The sequence below is a fragment of the Tursiops truncatus genome, chromosome 20 (assembly GCF_011762595.2).
Source record: "Tursiops truncatus isolate mTurTru1 chromosome 20, mTurTru1.mat.Y, whole genome shotgun sequence".
NCBI classification, from domain to species: Eukaryota; Metazoa; Chordata; class Mammalia; order Artiodactyla; family Delphinidae; genus Tursiops; species Tursiops truncatus.
In genome coordinates, this window is record NC_047053.1 from 46538474 (window position 1) to 46555530 (window position 17057).

Consider the following 17057-nt stretch of genomic DNA (forward strand, 5'->3'; position numbering starts at 1 on the left):
GTGGAGTGGGGGGCCAAGGCGGGGAAGGGCGGCCCCTGGGGTGCCTCTTTAAGCCCGAGGGTACCGCGCCATCTCCCTTAAGCACCCTCCAGCACCGTTCATCCAACAGCACAACCCCTCCCTCCGGGAACCCCCCCCCCCCGCCCCACACACCCCAGCAGTCAGCCCCCAGTGACCGCAGGGTCACCAAATCTCATGCACACTTTGGGGCCTCATCTTTCCTGGCCTTTCAGTATCTGGGGACATGGATGGTCATGCCCTCCTTCTGGAAAGTTCTCCCATGGCTCTGGCTTCCAGGCTGGCGTTCCCACCTCCTTCTCTCTGCATTCCCCTCCACTTTCCCTTGGACAGTTCCTAATGTTCCCACTGCCAGATGCCCAGGACCCCACCAGGACCCCTCTCCCCTGACCCGTTCCCATCTCCTGAATGTACTTTCTCTGCCCACCCACCTGCTGGACTCCTGGCAGGGATCTTGAGGTCTCCAGTGCATCACCAAATCCTGATTCTCCCTCTCGCATTTCTCTGGAATCTGTCTGGGCTACCTCTCCACTGTCAACCACTGTCTGGCCACCATCACCCTGGGATGCCCTCCCTGGCCCACTGGGTCAGCTCTTTTGTTAGATGCTGTCCTTTGTCTTTGGGGCCCTTCTCCCTACTGCTGTTTTGGGGGACATTGGAACCTGTGGTTCTCCCCTACCCATGGCTCCCCTCTCCCTCCAGCCCCCAGAGCAGAGCTGAAGTTGGTCCCAGCACCCTGTGACATACCCACAGGTAGCTGGTGCTTGGTAACCTGCCCTGCCACTGTCTGAAGGCTCAGGAGGAGGGGCATTTCTGGGGGTGCCCTCCAGACCCCCATTCTTACCAGCCCACCTGGAACCCTGTCCCCAGAGCAGCCTGTTTTGGTTCAGGCAGTCGCCAGAAGACAAAGGTCAGAAGCAAAGGTCAGAAAGTCTGGGCTGCTCGCATAGGGCCAAACGCGCTGGTGCTGGATGCAGGTGCTGGGGGAGGGGAGCCTTCCGAGATCCTCCTCCCCCCTTCCCTTGCACCCCTCTTCCAGCTCTCCTCCCACTGTTGCACCCGTACGGGCAACAGAGATCTGCGTAGGTGCCCCCTACTCTCCCTACAGCTGTGATCTTGGGGTCTTGCTTGTGATCCGGGTGGGCTCCTGCCTGTGAGCAGGGTCACTGACACCACGCTGGGTGGCTGTGAGGCTCAGAGGAGAAGCTGCAGGTTCTTCCCAGAGGTGGGATAAATCCGAGGAGCTGGGAAGGTCATCCTGCTGTGTGACCTTCAGAGAGGCCCTTCCCTCTCTGGAACTTATTTTCCTGAGGAAATTCTGGTTGGGTGGAGGCCCAGCCGTCTGGGGGAGGGGCTGGGTGGCCCGAGTTGGGTTCTAGCAGGAAGAGATGTGAAAGAATAAATGTAGAGTTTATTCATAAATGTATGAAGTGGGGGGGGGCATACTTGAAATGTGTGGACACAGTGGGGAGCAGAAGCGGGAGGGAGAGGGAAGAGATGGAGGAGGGGGTGCCTTCCTGGGCTGGGCCACCTTTATTTACATAACTGAATTCATAAGACATAAATAGAGCAGAAACTGGGAATGAAGGGGGCTGGGCCTTCCCACGGAGCATTGGAGGTCTGGGAAGTGAGGAAGGGGTCTGTCCATCACTGGGTCCCTGAGGGTCCCGATGGGGGTGGCACCTTGGAGGTGTGCTGGCTCCTGTGTGCCAGGGCAGGCCGGGGTTGGGGGCTGCCCTCCACAGCCACAGGAGTGCTGTTCCGTGTGTCTGCGCTGTGGGCTCTGAAGAGTACACCAGCAGAGCTCAATTCAGGCATCTGGCTGAGTGTCATGAACTGGTACTGTGCACAAAGCCTGGCAGGGAGAACCAGACACCCCAGCATCGAGTTCTGGGCGGGAGATGTTGATAAGTGGCCAAGAAAGAGGTGGCCAGATTGGGTGGTGCTGGGCAGAAACCCAGGGCAGAGGGACCCCCCGGCGCATCAGGACCCAGAAAATGTGGAGCTGCAGGAAAGGATTCAGGGGGAAAAGAGATGGTGCCCCCAGACAGAGCTGCTGTTAATGTCGCAGGGTGGTTCCTTTCAGGTCTCTTTACTGTTGCTTTTTTTAAATTAATTAATTGTTTTTGGCTGCGTTGGGTCTTCATTGCTGCGTGCGGGCTTTCTCAAGTTGCGGTGAGCAGGGGCTACTCTTCGTTGCGGTGCACGGGCTTCTTATTGCGGTGGCTTCTCTTGTTGCGGAGCACGGGCTCTAGGTGCGAGGGCTTTAGTAGTTGTGGCACGCGGGCTCAGTAGTTGTGGCGCATGGGCTTATTTGCTCTGCGGCATGTGGGATCTTCCTGGACCAGGGCTCGAACCCGTGTCCCCTGCACTGGCAGGCAGATTCTTTTTTTTTTTTTTAATTTATTATTTATTCATTTATTTAGTTTTTGGCTGCATTGGGTCTTCGCTGCTGCACACAGGTTTTCTCTAGTTGCTGAGAGCTGGGGCTACTCTTTGTTGTGGTGCACGGGCTTCTCATTGCGGTGGCTTCTCTTGTTGCGGAGCACGGGCTCTAGGCGCGTGGGCTTCAGTAGTTGTGGCTCGCAGGCTCTAGAGAGCAGGTTCAGTAGTTGTGGCACACAGGCTTAGTTGCTCCGCAGCATGTGGGATCTTCCTGGACCAGGGCTTGAACCTGTGTATCCTGCGTTCGCAGGCAGATTCTTAACCACTGCGCCACCAGGGAAGTCCCCTACTGTTGCTTTTGGTAGAGTTTTGTGTCCAGCTTTCCCAGCATAGCTGGTAACATAAGCATTTCCCCATCTTAATAAGAGGTCTTCTCAACACCATGGTACCTGGACACTTAGTATTCTATTGTGTGGATATGTCAGACTTTACTCAACCATTCACAGGCTATAGGAATCAGAAAAGGGAACAACCCAAAGCCCCAGCAAATGGGCACTAAGCTGCATCCTGGTGCCTCGCTCAGACATTCTTGAGAGACTGAGAACCAATGGAAAAGAGGACACTGGATGAAACAGAGCTAATGCAGAGACCAGCTAATAATGAAAGAGTCCTTGTGAAATTTAAAAACAGAATCTAAAAACTTAAAAATTTAATAGAAGGATTGAAAGAATGAGTTGAGGAAATCTCACAGAAGAAAGAACAAAAATCTGAGAGACAGAAACTAGGAAAGCGAAGATAAGAGATGGTGGAGGATCTGTGCAGAAAGCCTAGCACTTGAGGGACAGAGTTTCCAAAATGAGATCAGAGGAGGAGGAGACAACTGTGAACAAATAATACAGAGCTCTTCCCAGAACCTCTGTAGTGGAAAAGCGGCCAGCACAGTAAAAACAGCAAACCAGCTAACGGATTCAAACACTCCACCACGTTGCATCATCATGAAGTTTCAAAGTCATCAGAATAAAGAGAAGATATTGAAAGTTTCTAGAGTGTGAACGTAAGTCTCCCGGAGAGGGCACTGCTCAGCGTGGCATAAGACCTGTCGCCAGCAGCCAAGCGAGCCACATTCCCAGGGACAGGACTTCTCACCTCACATCCTCTCTCCAGGCCCACCATCCTCCAGGTCGTGCTGCAGGTGCTAGGGCAGAACAGGACATTTCCAGACACCAGAGGACTCTTACTTCCCACACAGCTCTTCTTAAGAAGCTCGAGGTTGAGCCACCCAGCATGGAGCGGGTGCCATGCCAGTCAAGAAGATACTGGATTTTGAAGGCTTAGTACAAAAACAGAACGTAGGGCTTCCCTGGTGGCGCAGTGGTTGAGAGTCTGCCTGCCGATGCAGGGGACACGGTTTTGTGCCCCGGTCCGGGAAGATCCCACATGCCGCGGAGCGGCTGGGCCCGTGAGCCATGGCCGCTGAGCCTGCGCGTCCGGAGCCTGTGCTCCACAACGGGGGAGGCCACAGCAGTGAGAGGCCCGCGTACAGCAAAAAAAAAAACAAAAACAAAAAAAAAAACAGAACGTAAAGTATCATGAATTATGTGTGCTGGTCACATGTTGAAGGGATCCTCTTCCTGACAAATTGGTTTAAATAAAAGGTATTACTAAAGTTAATTTCACCTGTTCCTTTTCCTTTTTAAAAAAATTTTATTTTGTTTATTTATTTTTGGCTGCATTGGGTCTTCATTGCCGTGCGTGGGCTTTCTCTAGTTGCGGTGAGCAGGGGCTACTCTTTGTTGCGGTGCGCGGGCTTCTCACTGCGGTGGCTTCTCTTGTTGTGGAGCACGGGCTCTAGGCATGTGGGCTTCAGTAGTTGTGGCACATGGACTCAGTAGTTGTGGCTCGCGGGCTCTAGAGCGCAGCCTCAGTAGTTGTAGAGCCTGGGCTTAGTTGCTCAACGGCATGTGGAATCTTCCCGGGCCAGGGCTCAAACTCGTGTCCCCTGCATTGGCAGGTGGATTCTTAACCACTGTGCCACCAGAGAAGTCCCCCCTTTCCTTTTGAAATGTAGATACAAAATATTTGAAATGACTCGTTGGTTCACAGTTGTGCTGCGTAATATTTCTGTTGGGCGGCGCCCTCTAAAAACGCCAAGAGACTGTATAAATAAGGAAATGTAATAACAGCCCCCACCCCCCTCTCCCGGGCTGCCCACCGACCCTTCCACCAACAAAATGTACCCAACTGCGGTGTGAATGCAGATCATTATGCCTCTGGATTGAAGGGGGGCGGAAGGGGTCAGAAGCAGGTGGGAGGGCCCGTCTCTGGTTGGGGTGCCAGGATGTCGGGATAATGCTGAACAGTGCAAATCAAGACCGATTCAAACATCGATTGAGCCCCTGCAATGTGACAGGCACTGTTCTGGGTGCTGGGAGACAGAGGGCAGCTGACATCTTAGCAGAAGGAGGCAGACGATACACGACCCAACAGATCGGTGTATTCCTACTGCAACGTGAGGTTCTGTTGAGGGCTGTGAAGAAAATACAGCAGGTGAGGAGATAGAGTGAAGAATGTGGCTACTGTAGATAGTTTCTTCTTAAAGTCCCGGCTGTTCCCAGACCTTGCCCAACCCTCCCCGCAGAACTCCCACTGCCCTGAATTGGGTGTTTCTCTCTCAGTTTTTCATACTTCTGTTAAACGAATGTAGGAATGATTCATGAGATCCATGGCATGTTCTTTTTTTTTCTTTTTTTATTGAAGTATAGTTGATTTACAATTCCGTGGCATGTTCTTAAAGCACCGGGTCTGATATATCTGCTCTTCTGCTCAGCAGTGTGCTTTCGGGCTGCGTTTATGCTGACCCAGGTGGCTCTGGTTTGTTTATTTGAAAAGAAATTTATTTTTGAAGTATAGTTGGTTTACAGCGTTGTGCTAGTTTCAGGTGTACAGCAAAGTGATTCAGTTATATCTATACCTGTATGCTTTTTCAGATTCCTTTCCATTGTAAGTTATTACAAGATACTGAATATAGCTCCCTGTGCTATGCAGTAGGTCCTCGTTGTTTATCTTTTTTATATATAGTATCTTTTCTATATGTAGTACTGTTGATCCCAAACTCCTAAATTTATCCCTTACCACCCTGATTCCTTGATTATTTAGCTGCATGATATTCCAGCGTCCAGGGAAAACCCACCTGCTTTGTTCATGTTTCTGTTGGAGGACATTTGGCTTTCTTCCTCCCTGTCCCTCTTTGACCTTTTTTTTTTTTTTTTTTTTTGCGGTACGCGGGCCTCTCACTGCTGTGGCCCCTCTCGTTGCGGAGCACAGGCTCCGCACGCGCATTCTCAGCGGCCATGGCTCACGGGCCCAGCCGCTCCGTGGCACGCGGGATCCTCCCGGACCGGGGCATCGGCAGGCGGACTCTCAACCGCTGCGCCACCAGGGAAGCCTCTCCCTGTTCCTCTTTTCCTTTCTTGTTTTGACCATGACAATAGAGCTGCAAGGAACATTTCGGGACAAGCCTTTGGTGCATGCAGGGGGCAGGGTCTCTCCCGGGGAGGGGTGCTGTGAACTGCTGTGCTATCAGGGGGTGCACATCTTCACATCTTCAGCCTCACTAGATATTGACCAATTGTTTTTGGAAATGATGAGCCCATTCACGGTCCCAGCAGCAGGGTTTAAGAGTTCCCGTACATACACTCACTAACACCGTATTTTATTTTCAAATGCACATATGTATTAATTTCATAGCATGTGTTAAAAGTCAGGTTTATTGAGACATGATATACTCTTGAAAAATGTACAATTGAATGAGTTTCGACAAATATATAGTCATGTAACCACCACAGACAAGATACAGAACATTTTTGTTGCCCCCAAATTCCCTCAGGACCCCGTGTAGTCTGTCCTCCCCCCGCAGGCCCCTGGCCATCACCCACCTGATTTCTCTGCCTATAGATCTGCCTTTCCCAGAATACATACAAATGGATTATGTAGCCTTTTGTACCTGGCTTCTCACTTACTGCGAAGCTTCTGAGATCCATCCGTGATGCAGCTTGTAATAATGGTTCCTTCTGTTGATTGCTGAGTCCTGCTCCCCCGGATGGGTGGCCCGAGGTTTGGTGGTTCGTCCAGTTGGTGGACATTTGGGCTGTTCCCAGCTTTTGGCATAGTGAACTCTTCTGCTCTGAACGGTTGTGTGCAGATCTTTGTGTGGACACGTGTTTTCCTTTCTCCTGAGGAAACACCTCGGAGTGGGACTGTGGTTCCCAGGCCCTTGACTAACTTTATAAGAAACCGCCAAGCTCTTGTTCTGAGCAGCTGCACCGTCCTGCGTCCCCCCTCCCCGCCTCGACCCCTCGGCTCTCTCGGGATCTTCAGGATTTTTGGTTGTTGATTCTGATTTTTTAGCCATTCCACTACATATATAGTGGTATCTCATTGTGGTTTTGGTTTGCATTTCCCCAAAAACTAATGATGGTCAACATCTCTTCATGTGATTCTTTGCTGTCTGTATGTCTTCTTTTATGAATCACCTGTTCAAATCTATTGCTGATTAAAAACTGGCTTTTTAGGGCTTCCCTGGTGGCGCAGTGGTTGAGAGTCCGCCTGCCAATGCAGGGGACGCGGGTTCGTGCCCCGGTCCGGGAAGATCCCACATGCCGTGGAGCGGCTGGGCCCGTGAGCCATGGCCGCTGAGCCTGTGCGTCCGGAACCTGTGCTCCGCAACGGGAGAGGCCACAACAGTGAGAGGCCCGCGTACTGCAAAAAAAAAAAAAAAAAAAAAAATTGGCTTTTCAAAAAATTACTTATACATTCCAATACAAGACCTTCACCAGATACATGTTTTGTAAATATTTTCTCCCATTCAATGGCTTGCTCTCCTACTTTCTTTTTTTTTTAATTTTATAAATTTTTTACTTATTTATATTTGGCTACATTGGGTCTTTGCTGCTGTGCATGGGCTTTCTCTAGTTGCGGCGAGCGGGGGCTACTCATTGCAGTGCGCGGGCTTCTCATTGCGGTGGCTTCTCTTCTTGTGGAGCATGGGCTCTAGGCACACGGGCTCAGTAGTTGTGGCACGTGGGCTCAGTAGTTGTGGCTTGCGAGCTCTAGAGCGCAGGCTCAGTAGTTGTGGTGCACGGGCTTAGTTGCTCCGTGGCATGTGGGATCTTCCTGGACCAGGGCTCGAACCCGTGTCCCCTGCATTGGCAGGCAGATTCTTAACCACTGCACCACCAGGGAAGTCACTCTCCTACTTTCTTTTTTTTTTTTTTTTTTTTTTCTGCACGCGGGCCCCCCACTGCTGTGGCCTCTCCCGCCACGGAGCACAGGCTGCGGACGCGCAGGCTCAGCGGCCATGGCTCACGGGCCCAGCCGCTCCGCGGCATGTGGGATCTTCCCGGACCGGGGCATGAACCTGCGTCCCCTGCACCGGCAGGCGGACTCCCAACCACTGCGCCACCAGGGAAGCCCAGATGTCTTTTCTTTTTTATGAGATTATCTTTTGATTTGTCTTTCTTAGTCTATTGCTGTGCTGAATTATACTGATTTTCAAATGTTTACCAACCTTGCATTCCTGGGATACATTTCACTTGGTCAAAAATATTATCCTTTTTATATATTTCTGGGTTAGATTTGCTAACATTTTATTAAGGATTTTTGCATCTGTGTTCATTAAGGATTTTAGTGTGTAATTTTATTTTCTTGTAATAAAGTTGTCTGGCTTTGGTATCAGGATGATACTGGCCTCATAAAATGAGCTGGAAAGTACTCCTTCCTCTTCTGTTTTCTGGAAGTCTGTATAAAATTGGCATTATTACTTCCTTAGATGTTGGTGGAATTCACTGGTGAAGCATCTGGGCCTGGAGCTGTCTTTTTGTAGGAAGGCTTTTAACTACACATTCAATTTTTAAAATAGACATAATGCTATTTCCCTAGATATTGGCCCATTGCTATTTGAAATTATTATGCCGATTTTTAGTACCACTAGCAGGATTTAAGGGTTTCTGCTGTGGGAATTCCCTGGTGGTCTAGTGGTTAGGACTCTACCCTTTCGGGATTTCAGTTCCCTGACCAGGGATTGAACCCAAGCTACAGCCGTGAAAACCCGGTATCCTAACTACTAGGCCACCAGGGAACTCTCAGTATTTTCTTAAAGTAAAGCAAAAGGGTGCTGGGTCACAGCTGGTGGAATTGTGTCTGGGATGGGGTGGACCCTTCCTGCTGGGGCAGCTCAGAGCCGAGGTCCCTCCCCCCAGGTGTTCATTGTCATTCCTTCCTGACCAGCCGGCTCCTCCTCCCCTGATCTTGATTTTTTTTTTTTTTTAACATCTTTATTGGGGTATAATTGCTTTACAATGGTGTGTTAGTTTCTGCTTTATAACAAAGTGAATCAGTTATACATATACATATGTTCCCATATCTCTTCCGTCTTGCGTCTCCCTCCCTCCCACCCTCCCTATCCCACCCCTCCAGGCGGTCACAAAGAAACTCCTGCAGGTGGCCTTCACCGGCCCTGCTGCTCTCAGGCCTCAGCAGCCTTCCTGGGCTCCACTGCCACGGTCCTGGCTGGTCACTACTGAGCCCCACTCCAAGCGCATCCGCTCGCACAACCACGAGCCCCACCCCATCCGGCTAAGACTGCCCCTCACGCGGGCCTCCTCTGCCTCTTGGACGCCATGGCCACTCTCCTGCTGACAGGGACCCCCCACCCCGCCACCAAACTCCCCTCCAGCCTCCATCTGTGTCTTCAAGATAAACTGAGGCTCTGGTGGCCACTGTGCACATGGGCCGTGCCCAGACCCCACCCCCAGAGGGCAGGTGGCGTGCTCAAAGGTGTTGGGGAGCCGGGGACAGGGAGAGGCCAGGCCCCCCATGACCAGCCACAGCCATCCCCAAGTCTAGACAGCCTCTGGGGCACCCAGGACCTGTCCCCACTCACTGCCCATCTCCTGGGAGCGTCAGCTCACCCGCCAGTGTTTACCCGGCTCCTCCGCAGATCAGGCTCGGGGCCAGCCCCACCTACACGCCCTCTGAATTCTCCCAACGAGTGGGTGGTGAGGGGGCATCTGGCCTCTTTCAGAAAAGGTAAACGGAAGAACTCAAGCCTGCCGAGGACCCTTAGCCGAGGGTGGGGGTGGTGGAAGCCCAGAGCCCACGTCTTGACCAAATGGGACACTGGGCCTGGAAACCAGTCTCTGTGCAGGGCTGGGGTCCCCACTTCCATTTTATAGATGGGGAGCCCGAGGCTCTGGAGGTGAAGTGGCCGGTCCAGGGCCTTCAGCCCCCTGCAGCCTGTCCTGGGGAGGGGCCCTGGTCCCGGCTTGCACAAAGCAGGGCTGGACTGAGGGGTGCAGCATCCTCCCCCCACGGCCGTCGTTCTCTCCCCGAGTGACCCCCACCCTCTGAGTCCTGGCCTCTTGTCTCGCCAGCTGCCTCTCGCCCTGAGCCACCATCAAGGTTGTTAGGCTGAGCAACATCACATTAGGTGGCATCCAGCGCGGCTCAATCAAATCAAGCCACGTAGAGGGACGGCAGCAGCAGGAAGGGGCCCTAGGGCCACCAGCCTAGATGGGGCCAGGCTTGGGTCAGCAACAAGCAGCGGGCTTGGGGGCTGGGCAGCATTGCCCGGGAGGCCAGGGGACAGGTGGACAGGTGGTGCTTGGGCACAGAGGGGCAGCATGGCAGGCGGCCCCTGACCCAGGAGCTCAGGGTGATGGGGGCAGACAAGCCCAGGCCCCCATCTGGGATATCAGGGCAGGATGCGGAGCACAGGTGAGGTGGGAGCAGAAGAGGCACGGCCCCCAGGGCTCCTGAAGAATGAGCCAGGCCAGATGGGACCAGGGAGCGGGGGTGTGTGACAAGGAGGCTGGGAAGGACAGGGAGGGGTCCCTCAAGGCTGGGGGCCAGGATGTAGGCAGTTAAGCCTGGAATTTTGCTTGAGTCGGACTTGCCCAGAAGCACAAGCACATATGGGTTGTTCTCACTTCTTCCCACCATATCGTGTCCTTACAACCTTCGATGGCTCCCCTGTGCCCCCAGGACTGAGTCTTCTCCCAGTGATGCACAGACGGCCCACAGGCTGGCCTGGCTGGCTTTCGTCAACTGGCTTGCCCTGTTCTTTTTTTCCCCTGTTCTTGTGTCACCCACTCCTCCAGCCGGCCCCAGAGCTCACTTGTGCCTGCCCATCTGTGCCACAGACTTCCTGCAGAAAAATCTGATGGCTTCTCTGAGTGATGGATTCAAACCCTGAGAAGTGGGAATTGGTGGAACCCTGGGGCAAGGAAGCTGGGGTTTACCCACAATTCCCATCCCTCAGGGGCCGCTGGTGATAGGGTTGTGACGGCTGCTCTCCTGGAGTGGACTGGCCTAGGCAAGCTTTGTCTCTGGCGTTGGAGAGATACGGGGGCAACAGAAATTTTAAGGATCAGACATTGACCAGCCTGAGGCCTTGAAGAAAGTTCAGGTCATCCAGTAGCAATTCAGGGCTGCAGTGAGATCCAGGGGCCCCTGTTACCAGCTGAATCGCATCCCCCCTAAAATGTGTATGTTGAAGTCCTAAACCCTAGCACCTTGGGATGAGACTGTATTTAGAGATAGGGCTTTTACAGAAGTAATTAAGGTAAAATGAGGCCATTAGAGTGTGCACTAATCCAACCTGACTGGTGTCCTTATAAGAAGAGGAGATTAGGACACAGACACACACAGAGAGACGACCATGTAAGGACACAGGGAGAAGGCGACACACCCAGGAGAGTCCTCAGGAGGAACCAGCCTGCTGACGCCTTGATCTCAGGCATCCAGCGTCGGGACTGTGAGTTGATAAGACGCTGTAGTTTAAGCCACCCAGGCTGTGTACCCGCCGTGGCAGCCCCAAGACATTCACACAGCCACCATGCAGCACAGAGAGTCACAGCCCCTAAAGCTGGAGGGCAGGTTTGCTGGAAGTTGGGCCAAAGACTTGATCCTGGGGGGGTGGGGAAAAGGAAAGGATGGTTGTGCTTCGCCATCTCCTGGGCCAATGTCAAGATCCATAGTAGAGGGTGGACCCCATGACCCAGATGGGGTATCAGGGTGGAAGCCCCCAGCCCCGGAACTCAGATCCCCCCGAAACTGCTGGCAGCAGAAGTGGCCACAAACCTGGTTGGAGGAGACCAGCCTCCTGCTGCCCGGGCTGTGCAGACCTCACCTGAGGCAGATGTCCTTTCCAAGATCTGCCCGCCTCCCCTCCAGGCCCCTGACAAGTCATGACGGGTGACTCTCTTGTGACCTGACTGTGGGCGGCGGTGGCTTATTCTCCAGGTAGCTGTGGCCAAGCAGGCTTGCACCCGCAGGACCCCGGAGAAGGGAAGGTGGATATTCAGGATCTGGAGTGGGGAGTGGAACTGGGCTGGGGAGGGGGGAGTTATTGATGTGGGACGTTTTCCAAATCCTGGCAAGGATGCCTGAAATCTGTCCTCACATGCTGCTGGAATGGCTCCTGGGAGTTTGGGGATGACAGAGGCTGGGGAAACGAGGGCTGGGCGGTGTATTTGCAAGAGAACCTGCAGCTGATGGAGAAAGCCCTGGGAGGGAGCTTCCAGGCCCCCATGGCTGTCACATCCTTAGGTCCTTGCTGGTTGCTGGCTGGACACAGCGGCTCCTTCCTTGGGGCCTGAGCAAGATGGCAGCCACAGTCTTTAATCTCCAATCTCACAAGGGATGTCCCGTCACTTTGTCACCTTCTATTTGTCAGAGGCAAGTCACTGAGTCCAGTCTGCACTCAGGGGAGAGGACTTCATGAGGGCATGGATGCCGGGGGAGGGTCCTGGGGCAACTTAGAGGAGCCCCCTCAGGGAGTGGGGGTGGGCAGCCGGTGACGGCATTGCTTCACTTTTATCCCCTAAAAAGGTCAAGGGTGGGTGACCCCTCCCTGACACTCCAGACCAAGCCTGGACTCAGGAGAGAGGAGACCACTCAGATCTCTCCAGCGCTGCACATGAGGGTCTGAGCTGACCCTGAATCCAAGACACCAAGGTACTATGAGGCCTCTGTGTTAGGTGGGGGATTCCAGAGTCTTAAAGACTTAAGACACAGGCACCTCAAAAAGTTAGACGTGGAATCACCATGTGATCCAGCAAGTCCACTCCTGGGTATATTCCCAGAAGAACTGAATACAGGGGCTCGGACAGATATTTGTACGTTCACGTTCATAGCATCACTATTCACAACAGCCAAAAGGTGGAAACAACCCAAGTGTCCATGGATGGATGAATGGATAAACAAAATGTGGTCCATCCAGGTAAAGAAATATTATTCAGTCTTACAAAGGAAGGCAATTCTGATACCTGCTGCAACACGGATGAACCTTGAGGACATGGTGTTCAGTGAAATCAGCCAGTGACTAAAGAACGATCCTGTAGGATCCACTAGTATGAGGGACCCAGCGTAGTCGGATTCACAAAGACAGAAAGCAGAATGGAGGTTGCCAGGGGCTGGGGAGGGGGTTGATGGGGAGTTAGTGTTTAATGGGGACAGAGTTTCACTTGAGGAAGATGAAAAGCGTCATCTGGAGATGGTGGCGGCGGCTGCACAACCATATGAATAGGCTCAATACCACTGAACTGTACACCTGAAGCGGTGAATTTTATTATATATAATTTATTACATTTACTATATATCTATATTATGTGTTAGATTTTATTGTATTTTACCGCAATAAAAAATTTTGAAGTCTTAAGATGCAGGGGGTGGTGCCCATCATACCCACTGTTTAATTCCTGGGCACGACCGCTGCCAGCACCCGCGGAATCACGGATGAACGTGAGCTCCACCAAGCGGGAGCCTGAGCACAGCGGCCGAGCAGGCTTGCTCCTTCCTCAGCCTCCGCTGCGTCTTGCAGACACCACCTGGGGAGCGTGCTCCCCTGTGTGTCCTCATCAGAGGGGAAGCGGCACGTTCCCCTGAAGCGGGCTCACCGCTGCCCCAGGGCCCTGTCTCTGCTCCTGCCGCTGCCGACTCTAATACTTGGAAACAGGGAAGATGTTTCTGGTTGTGAGTTGCTGGAAACTCAACTAACTGGCTGGAAGGATAAATGGATGGGAAGACAAAATGCTTTAGGGTCCAACCTGACCCTGACCCTGACCGGGGCCTGGTGGACCCCCTGGAGGGGACGGCCTGCAGAGCCCACAGTGACCAGGCCTCCAGGGGTGACGGGTTCTGGGGCTGAGCCTGGACATCAGGACCTGTTGTGGGAAGTGGCCCCCCCCAGGGTGCAGGGTGTTCCTAGAGAACTAATCACTGCTGCTAGGCGTGACCCCTGCAGTGGCCCTGGGTGGCAGTGTAAGCAATGATGGCTGGTCCTCCAATTCCCCTCACTGGGGGTTCTCAGTGTTGGGTGCTGGGAGAGAGGGAGCCCCACAGGGGTCCTGGGCTTCCTGGTCACCCTCATAGGGTCTGGAAAATAAAGCTGGGCCCAGTTGGCTTGTGTGAGGAAGGACCTGGTTGCCCACAGGGCAGGAGAGGTGGGTTGGAGGCTGAAGGGCAGGGTGCAAAGACCTGAGGGGGGGCCACCCTGGACACTTGACCAGGCCCCTCTCAGCACCCTTCCACTGCACCCTGCGTCCAGTGCCCCCAGGGCCTGCGGTAATGGCTTCCCTCTGCAGCACCCTCTCCTTCCAGCCTTCCGATGTCCCACCTGAGCCCCACCATCACACCCCCAAAATTATTCACCAAAGGAAGCCAGAGCCTTCTTTCTACACTCTGCCCCACAACCAGCTGGGGTCCTGCCCCTGCTGCAGAATCCCCACTGTCCCCAGCAGGAATGAGAACAGACAGATACTCCTGGTGGGACACACTGGCCACAGGGTCTGGCCTCGCCCCCTTCCATCTTCCCCAGACAGCTCTCAGAGCATACTGAATGGCTCTGTGCTCTCCCCGCAGTCACCCAGCTGGCCCTTCCAGGCCCGATCACAGCATGCTGTGAGCCCTCCTGGGTTGCCCCTGCACCCTGCCTGCCTGCCACGCCCCCATCGTGGGTCTGGCTCTGGTGTCTGCATCCTCTCTCCCATCAGCCCAGTAGCCTGCACTGGGTGCTGGCGATGCTGGTGGACTGTCTGGCCCTGGACCTGGGTCACACCCATCTCCCCAAGGCTGGCTGAGTTCCGGGAAGGCCACGGGTATGTATGGAGGAAATGTTGCCCCAAAGCCTGAGTTCTCCTACCACCTGAGCCCGGCCGCCCTCTCTCTGAAGCCCCTGGGTTCCACCCTGTGCAGGTGGCTTAGATGGGATCTGGACCCTGGCATTTTGGAGTTTTGTACTTTCCAGACCGTTCTTGTTCCTGGAAGACATTCCAGCCAACTTTTCCTTTGGTTGCCCCCCTTCACCCTGGAATGCAGCCTGGCATAGGGAAGCCCCCGCCTGGTGGCTGCCAGGCAGCATCCCTGTCACTGGGCCACACACTTTTCCGTCACCACCTCGCCCAGCCCAGCCTGCCCGCACCTCTGGCTCCCAGCCCTCCTGACTGTCAGTGTCACCAGGCTGCCAACCAGCGGCCACTTGGGGAATGTCCAGCTTTCCCTTTGGCAACAGGCCTACTTGGTGAACCCACCCAGGCCCAGCTGCTTCTCCTACCTCTTTCCTCTCTCACTCGCTCACTCATTTGTTCACTCCTTCATTCATTTAGCAAACCACAGGGAGTTCAGCTGAGCCAGGCCCAGGTGGGCTTCATGGCTGGAGGGACGCAGCCAGGGAAAACACTCAGCCCTCCTCCCTTTGGGGCCAACTTTATAGCGGGGACACAGACATGGTGCATATAATTTAAAACAACTGGGCAGGGCTTCCCTGGTGGCGCAGTGGTTAAGAATCATCTGCCTGCCAATGCAAGGACAGGGGTTCGAGCCCTGGTCCGGGAAGATCCCACATGCCGCAGAGCAACTAAGCCCGTGCACCACAGCTACTGAGCTCACGTGCTACAACTACTGAAGCCCGTGTGCCTAGAGCCCGTGCTGCACAAGGGAAGCCACCGCAGTGAGAAGCCCGCGCACCGCAACAGAGTAGCCCCCGCTCGCTGCAACTAGAGAAAGCCCACGTGCAGCAACGAAGACCCAACGCAACCATTTAAAAAATAAAATAAAATCCGAAAAAAAAATGTACAGTTCAGTGGTTTTTAGTATATTCACAGCCATGCAACCATCACCACAGTTAATTTTTGGAACATTTCATCACTTCAAAAGGAGACCTCCTGGGACTTCCCTGGTGGTCCCGTGGTTAAGACTCTGCACTTCCACTGCAAGGGGCACGGGTTTGATCCCTGGTCGGGCAACTAAGATCCCACATGCCGCGAGGTGCAGCCAAAGACTTAAAAAAAAAAAAAAAAGAAAGAAAAGAAAACCTCCTGCCTTCTAGCCCGCAGCCCTCCAGACCTCCCTCCCCAGCCCTAAGCAAGCGCTAATACACTTTCTGTCTCTATGAGTTTGCCTGTTCTAGGGAACCTCAGGTAGTGGGATCATGCATTATTTGTCCTTCTGTGTCTGGCTCTTTTCACTGAGCTTAATGTCTTCAAGGTGCATCTGTGTTGTAGCAGGTGTGAGGCCCTCATTCCTTTTAAAGGCTGAGTAGGAGCCCATTGAATGGTGGATCACAATTTGTTTATCCCTTCATACACAGATGGACATTTGGGTTGTTTCCACCTTTTGGGGACTGAGTAAGGCTGCTGTGAACACCCGTGTACAGCTTTTCACGTAGACACATATTTTCATTTCTCTTGGGAATAAACCTAGGAGAAGAATTGTTAGGTCATATGGTAACTCTATGTTTAATTGTGTGATGGACTGCCAGCCCAGGAAATCCTTTAGTATCCACACCTGACCCAGTCATTGCCTTAATTAAGGCCCTCTAACTGCTCCTGACCGCATAGCCCAGGCCCTGTCAGCCCGCCCTCCGCCCTCCGCCCTCCGCCCACAGGCTTCCATCCTGGGACTCAGGCCCCGAGCTCCCGCCCACCGCAGGGGTTTAGCGACTGGTCGGTTCTCCTCCTGGAGCTCTCCTGCCTCCCTCCCGCCTTTCTTCAGGTCTCAGACCCAGGCAGGCTCCGGAACTCCTTTCTTGTTTTGCTTCCATGGTGTTTGTGCAATTAGTTAATTAGAATCCAGGTCTGGACGCCCCAGGAGGGCAAGTACTCTGTGTTTTAAAGCACGTAATAGATGTTTCAAATCATTTGGTGGAAGAAGAAATTCTCTGAGCAGAAGGGGATCCAGAGCTGTTTTAATTTCTTTTTTTCTTTCTTTCCTTTTTGTTTGTTTTAATTTCTAAACGGGGTTGCGATGGGCCCACTCTCTTTTGCCTACACAGCAGTCTCCGGTCTCTCCCCACTTTTCTGGTGAGAGTATCTTGGTTTCCCTTTGGGGATTCTCTCCCCACTCAGTCTGGGGGAAGCTGGAAACCCAGGCTTGGCGGGCCAGCCTGTCCTTAGCAGCTGAAGTTGATTCAGGCAGGCAAATGGCTGAGGTGGGGGCAGTGAGAGGTCATGCAGGTCTTTGCTGTCCCCTTCTCCATGGGGAATCCAAGCTGGCAGAATGTGGACAGGATTTGAGGAGAGGCTGCCTGGGAATGAAGCCATGTGCAGGAAAGCAGGACTGAGACAGGAAAAGAGAAATGGATGAAGCACCTGGATTGA